We start from the raw sequence: 7,648 nt of genomic DNA, 5'->3' as shown, positions 1-7,648 counted from the left end.
TAAATCAACTTCTGATTTAGGAGAGCAGGGACTCTATGTATGTTTTTTCCAGTAGTTGCACCAAACAGGCATGCATAAGTACAATTTGCCTGGATGGAGGAGGTGATTTCCTTAAAAAAGAACTGATGAGTTTTCTGAGCTGAAGAGGGGCAATTATTTTTTTCAGGCTGTTCAATTTTCTTCCAAGTTTACAGACAGAGATTAAAAATATCAGGACATTTCATGTCAAATGGGGTCTAACACTCGAAGTCCTGATCGGCAGGAGGCAAGACCCGTCCAACTGAATGTAGCTTTGCGCTTTTGCATCCTAAAGCCCGGCAGAGAGCCCTAATATTTTCTGTTATGCCTGCTCTGTGGATAGATTTCTTCATTTTGCTGCAAGCCATATGGCTTTCATGAAAATTACTTTTTTTTTTTTTTCTTCCTTAAAATACTAAAATAAAGTAATATATGGATAATATTTTATTTACATCCCAATACCTTTTGGAGACAATAATTTAGTTTCGGATAAAATATGCATTACAAAATTTGTAATGAGTACTGCGGAGGTGGATATAGATATAGAAGATATAGAAGTATTCGTCTTATTCCTTGCTGAAATGAGTTTGACTGATAAAATCATGTATCTATTGGAATTTTACTCATGTCATGAGAGCACAAAAACAAATGTCAATGAAAATATTAAGTATTCTGTTTGTCACTTAGAGATTATTATTCATGTCAGAGAAATGTATTACTGAATCAAATTCATCCTTAACACTAAAATTCACCGGAATTATACCAGAGATGAGGGTGTCATATTGACTTCAATAATGCAAAACTATAACACCTATGTTTTTACTTCTCCAAATAAATGAGATTCATTATTTTAAGGGATGTCTATGTGTTACCAGTGAGATTCCATTGCACAATAGATTCTGTTACACAACAATCTTAAAAATCAGTTTTCATTAAATGATCATTTTTTGTGTATGTGTGAAGACATTCAGGACTGGTGTTTTTCTTCATCCGTCTTTCTTTACTTCAGACATGGTATTTTTTCAGAGAAGCTCCAACAACATTTCTCAGATGTAAAATTATGTTAGGATCCCAGACATTATCTAAGTGAAATAAAAGTAAAAAAAGTGCTTTCTGGAGTTTAAATAAACAATGTTGTTACCAGGCAATGCTTTTAATATTTCTTTTAAAACATCATTTTGATGTTTGAGGAGGTCACAGTTTGCTAGGACACAAAATATTTGAAAAACAAAGCACATAGCTCATGTTGCTTAAAGTACACAGAGGAATAAAGCATGGCAAAGTACAGGCCAAATTCTGACCTCCTGGGCAAGTCTTACAAAAGAGTATAGCTTCAGATGAGCAGCAAAGAGCAAGATTTGCTTACTTTTCAAGCATTTTACAGCATTCCAAAAATGAAGAAAACAAAGCTTTCTGTGCGTCACATCTGGCTAGATTAATCTGTACTTCTAGAAGAAACTCTTAAAAACAAGACTATAACTTATATTAACAAAATATTATAAAACAACAGCTGACGTAGCAAATGTCTCAAGTATTTGACTCCCTGCAAAAGCACTTGGTGTGATGGTGCAGGAAGGAAATTGAATTGTGCTTGATAGTGGGATTCAGAGCTATAGCAGGATAAACCATTGGGTAAGGAGAGCTGTAGTTTATCTGGACCGATACAACTTTCAGAAGACAGATGGGAAACAGAAGGTGTGTTGCCCCAACAGAAAACCACTTATGCAGACTCTGTAGTATAGATGGTATAATAGAGGAAATGATAGCAATGACACATTTTTGGAAATCTAAGACAGATAGAAACCCAAAAAGGAATAGCAGTCTGTGTTTGCAACAGACTACATCAGCATCTCAGAAGAGCTGATGAATGAATTCTGAAATGTCAGTGTGATGGATAAAGGAATTAATGCTAATCTTGGAAGGAAATCCGAAATAAGTTACTTCAGCAATACCATACAAAAGATGAACATAAAATCAAGTGATTATAAAAATATTCAACTTCAGGATATCAGAGTACTGTTTTTCAAGGTACCACAGACAGTAATTGGGGAGGACGAGAAGAAATACAATTCTAATGCACAGTAATATCCATGTACAACTACAAAAAAGGCCACCAGGTTTGCTGAGCACAGTGTGATTAAGTCTGTTATCATAATTAAAAATTGTAGCTTTTATGTTCCATGAACATTTAGGTGGGGAGATTACATTTAAAACAAATGCAGTTTCTTCCTTTTCTCTCAGGATGAGATACTCAGCTCTGAAAGTATGAGAGGATTTGGGAAGTCTGTTTGAACCAGTGAAGACCCACAGGGAAGCCTCTGCCTCCACTGGGCACTTCCTTTGGCAGCATGACCATCTGCAGCTATGTAATTCCCTTCCTCAGAAGCAGCCTTTTTGGGACACCAGTACTAGAACTTGAGTCCCCATCCTGGATGCATTGTGAGAGCAGACCTGGAGCTGACAGAAGACTTGCAGGCATGGGAGTCACATAACGCTGTGCAGTTCTGGGGTTGAAGACAAAGGGGAAGAGAGCCCTGCTGCAGAGGTATCTTTGCTGACTTCCATGATTCTCCATTCAGACTGCAGCTGGGATCTGCAAGTCCCTGATCAGGCAACTGCAAGCAAAATGAAAGGAGAAGAGAGGTCTCTAAATTGTTTGTTATTTCTAATGACAATATTAGTGCCTTGCCTCAGTAGCAAACCCATTTCACAATAATGCAAAGTGTATTGAGTCTAAGGCAAAAGAAGATGTGTTAAAGATTGTTTTTGAATTAAAACCTTGCAATGCTGGTGTGAGATACAGTCGGCCTGAGTGAGTCTACCAGTGATTATAAATGATTAAGATCAAATGGAGGAATGGAACTGAAAGGAACCCTATAGACAGGCTATAATCTTCCTTCAGTGATCACAGATAATATTTGTAGTGTTTTGAAGTGCTAATGTAGTACCCACAAAAAAGCTAGCAGTTCGCTTCAGAAAATGTACATGATCCAGACTTCACTGAAGCCAGTGAAATGGATAACTTTAACTGCAAGCAACATTAAAATGTTAATTAAAAATATTTAATATTTTAGGAATATTCCTCTAGGCTCTGAATTTTTACCAGACAAAAGAATAACCAATCCCATCACCCCAGGTCACCATCTTTTCTTCATATTCTGTGGTGATATCGAACATCATATGTCCACAACTGTAATACCTTTGCCATAAAAGTGTGATTTTAGCATATTATAAATAGCCTTAAATAGACATTTACATTGAAGAAAATGCTGTATTACAGGTTAATAGGTTCAAAAGTCAGATGTCCATGCAACTCTTGAATATTGCTGCCACCTTCAGGAAACACATGAGAAAAAAAGACCAAAATATTAATAAGAAAAGAAATGGCAAATAAATCAGAGAGTTATGATGCCACTTGGCTATTATATTGTACTTCTGTGACATTAATTTACATAATGGCATATAAAGATAATTGTATTTTCCTCAATTTCCAATAAGGACCTAAGTCCAAAGTTAAAAGATTTGCCTAAGGCAAATCAGAGCCAGTAACACATATGTCCTTAGGTCTCTGAAGTTTCACCAAGAAAGATTTGTGGATCAGATAATCATTTTATTGGAATTTAGATATTTATATTGTCAGAGAAGCTTATTTTGTCCTTGATTTACGGAGGCAGTTACTTAGCATTGCAGTGTAGATTTTATCGCCTGCACTGAACCTCCGTTCCAGTAGTTACTTTTACAACCACATGCAGGGTATCTATTGAAAACTGTGTCATAAAATACAGATGGAAAAATCAGTGTCTATATATTCACTAAGTTAAATTTTTAATCAATAACGCTCCTGATTGTTATTAGGTGGGATGGTTCTGAGTTGGTGCTTTACAATGTTATGTGAGAGTCTATTGATTTGCTGCCAGTTTCTCACTTCTTTTTCTCAGACAAAAGAAATCAGGAATACCAACGTGAGATCTTCAGTCTTCATGAAATATCAGCGTAACTGAAGTTGAATTACCAAATAAGTAAACTCACCCAATTTTATTTTTGATTCCTGGAAGAGCTTACATGTATCTCATATTGGCTTATCCCTCAGCAGTAAGGTACAAACTCATCTGATGTAACTTTAGACTAAAGTCATGATACTTCACTTTATTTTGTCATGGAACTAATGTAAATTCTGCATGGATGTGTTTTAACACAAGTCTGCCAAGTGCAGCTGATAGTATGAAGTGATCCAGACTGTGACCCTCATGCCCATTTACCCACCAATCCCTGATGTTTGTTTGAACGGAAACATATAGTAATGAGTTAGTATTTCCCCAGAGTGAACAGGGAGGAAAGGACAGATGGTCTCCAAAATAGAAAATTTCCTTTGGAGATTCTTTAAAAAGACTTTCCCATCAGAAGTAATCTTTTAAGCTGTTTCCCTTTTGATATTCATGATTAGATTATGATCTAATGAAGTTTCAAAACATGCTCATTGTTCCTCCAAATTTGGAAAACTCCCATGAATAGTGATGTGAGAGGGCAACAAATGCCACAGTAGTCATAAAAGGGTTGATGAAGTATCTTCATCTTTTATTTAGGGGCTCAAGAACTGCTTAAGGGATGTTAGAATATTAAGAAAGGTGGGATAGAGTTCTTGTGTTATCCCCAGAGCTAGATTTCACACTTAAATTCTCCTTCCCTGACATAAATCTTTGTCCTAGTTTGGGAAACTCTGAAGTGGGGATATCCTGGCTCCTCCAGGTCTTGATTTAGCTCTGGAATGGTGTATAGAAAGTTGGGTTTGTTCTGTCTTTTTCCAAGCGTAGTTTAGTCTCTCCTTTAGTTCTTCTTTGGTATATACTCCCTTGAAAACCATATCAGCCAAGGAAGAGCATAAAGTGGAATTTCAGTACATACTGGTTATGGTAAGTTACTCTATCCGATGCTAAAAACCAATCCCTTTAGTTTGCTAAATCAAAGGTCCTACCTACTGAGTTGCTGAAAGTCTTAGTAAAACATTCTTGGAGACACTAATGTCTGTGCACCAACTACATAAAAATCTCTTCAGACCTTTGTGTGCCATCCACAAAAGGATGGTCTTGTGGAAAGATACAATGAAGGAAAAAAGAAGAGGGCAGAGCAGACCAGAACAGAGCAGAAAGAGAGGAAAGGAGAAATTATGCCCCTGGTGTAATATCATTAACACTAAGACCAGCTGTTCCCACTACTACCATTAACTGTAAAGAAGATTCCTTTGTTGTCCATGTGAATTGCCATGTTGGAGACACTGCAGGAACACTTCAAATCTACAGAAATTTGGAATAAACTGATAATTCAAATTTTGGGACATGTTCAAGGTATGGGGAGAGGATTTTCTTATTAATCATCAGGTACAGACATTAAACTTCTTTGTAATACTTAAATGACTCACAACCTTATAATGTTTCAGTTTGACATTTTGCTTACCTTATATGTTACACACTCTAAGAACTGGTGCATTTTCTGTTTCCTTTGTTTCTAAAATGACAGAAGTCAGCACTGTGACTTTCTACGAATGTTGAAATTCTAAGGAGACTTGTTTGTATCTCATGTTTTCCTGAGCTAGAGTTAGAAGCCAGGGGTTTTCCTGTTTGTACAATCAGGAGAGAACATCTGGAATATTTTTGCCAATGAGAAGGATACCTTGGTCCAAGAGACAGTGGAATTTCACCAGTGTGAAATCCGCATGAGCGGTTTCACAGTGACTGCAACCTCTCTCGTGACTGACATCCATCCATGTAAACAACGCACTTCAGAACAGTGTTGCTTACTATGGAGTATCACCCTCAGAAGGTATCTATCTGCTTGGATGAACCCTAATGATCACATCAAATGGCACCTGAGATCTACCAGCTTGGCTCAGGAGAAAGGGCTCCAGGTTCCAATAGCTGCAAAATGTGTGGCAAAAGAAGCTGGATGAAATACAGAAGGTGGAAGAGAGTAGAAAGGAATGGAAGGATTTCAGAAACACCACAGGTGCCATGAGAAAATCCTTCTGTGATGCCACTACAACTGCAATTTATCTTATAAGGTGTTTTATAAGAAAGGTATGCTAAAGTGAAGGCTCTTTCAGTAAGGACTAGGAATGCTGAATATTATGTATATTGAGTTTCTTTATTGCATACCAGCTGTGAAATTGAGATGCTGTCACTTGAATCAGTGCTTGTGAAATGATAGAGGAATTAGAAGCGTTGTACGACAGTGCAGCACTTCTCAGTTGGTGTGGAGTCAGAAAAGAAGCAAAAGCTCTGTTGCCTGTGAATGAAGAGTCTGGCATGGATGAAGAATAAGCTGCTGTCACTTGTAGCCCATTCCTTCGAAGATATGGAGAGTGCACAGCTGAAGTAACAGGACTCTGGCAAGTTTACTCAGGATCCTTTGCAAGCAGCTGGAAGCAGACAATTGTTCCACTTTCTGTTTTGTGGGTACCTGAGGGCACTGGAGCACTTCAAAGCACTGTAGAGAACAGTATTAAAGGGTACCACAGAGACTCCATTACAATGGATCAAAATCTTGTTTCTGAGGAACTAGCAGTAAGACAGGTTAAGGTTTATGTTTCAATTGCTAATCATCACTTTTTAATAGAAATACTATATTTTACATGCTTGGCCCCAACATGCTAGTAGTTTTACTGTGAGAGAATGGATGCCCACATTTAAGTACAGCTCTGTTAGCTGAAGGGGCTTACAGATCCACTTACAGAACATGTTGTCATGGAAGATTAGCATTACTGACATTATCAAAATCACTAGAAAAAAGTAGGAGTGAAAGATAAAAATGTACAATGGGTCACCTTACATGCAAGCACTATCAAACATCATTGAGTGTTTATTATAACTAATTTCTGGCTCGTTATAGCTAAGCTAATGGAAAATGATTTCACATCAAAATGCTTTTGCTGTTTTGTGTTGTGTATTTATTTATTGAATAGAAAGAAATACTTCTTGCTGCTTTTTCAATATTTCCTCCATTCCAGGAGGGGATGATGAGTTAAAAAGCACTGGGAAATACCTTGCCATTCATATTTCTCTGTCTTGAGACAATCTGCTCGCCTGCTGATGTAAACTGGGAATAACGACATGAGTCAATTCCTTTGATTTCAGTGGAAAACCTAAACCACACAAAAGGCTGGGAGCCACCATGGGCTGGACAGAGGTGAGCCCTACCACACCGGCTCGAAGACAGGGAGAGGCCAAACTCTCTCCAGCTGCACCTTTAGTCTAGAGTTTTGCTGGGAAGGACCCTCATTGTTAAACGTGTTCCAGTTACCCAAGCCATGGGTTTTCCCTTGCCGTTACCTGGGCGCAGGGTACTTCAACACAGCGCTGAGAAAGCGCAGACCAGATTTTCCTAGGCCAGTGCTATTCCTTTTATGTAATCTGGCCGACAACACAGAGACCACCAAGACGGGCCACAGAGGCGGCCCGTGCGGCAAAGGCGGCCGTTTCGTGCTCGACACCCTTGTCGGGGGAGCTCCGGGGCTGCCGCCCTTCCCGCCCCCGCGGCCGGGGGAGCCTGCGGCAACGGAGGGGGCTGGCGAGGGGCCGGAGCCAGCGAGGGCCAACACCCGCTCCTCGGGGCCGGCTTGGAAGTATTTTTTGGCATA

The sequence above is a fragment of the Athene cunicularia genome (assembly GCF_003259725.1).
Source record: "Athene cunicularia isolate RWA chromosome 3 unlocalized genomic scaffold, athCun1 chr3_part1, whole genome shotgun sequence".
Classification (NCBI taxonomy): domain Eukaryota; kingdom Metazoa; phylum Chordata; class Aves; order Strigiformes; family Strigidae; genus Athene; species Athene cunicularia.
Note: the sequence above shows the minus strand (reverse complement) of the source record.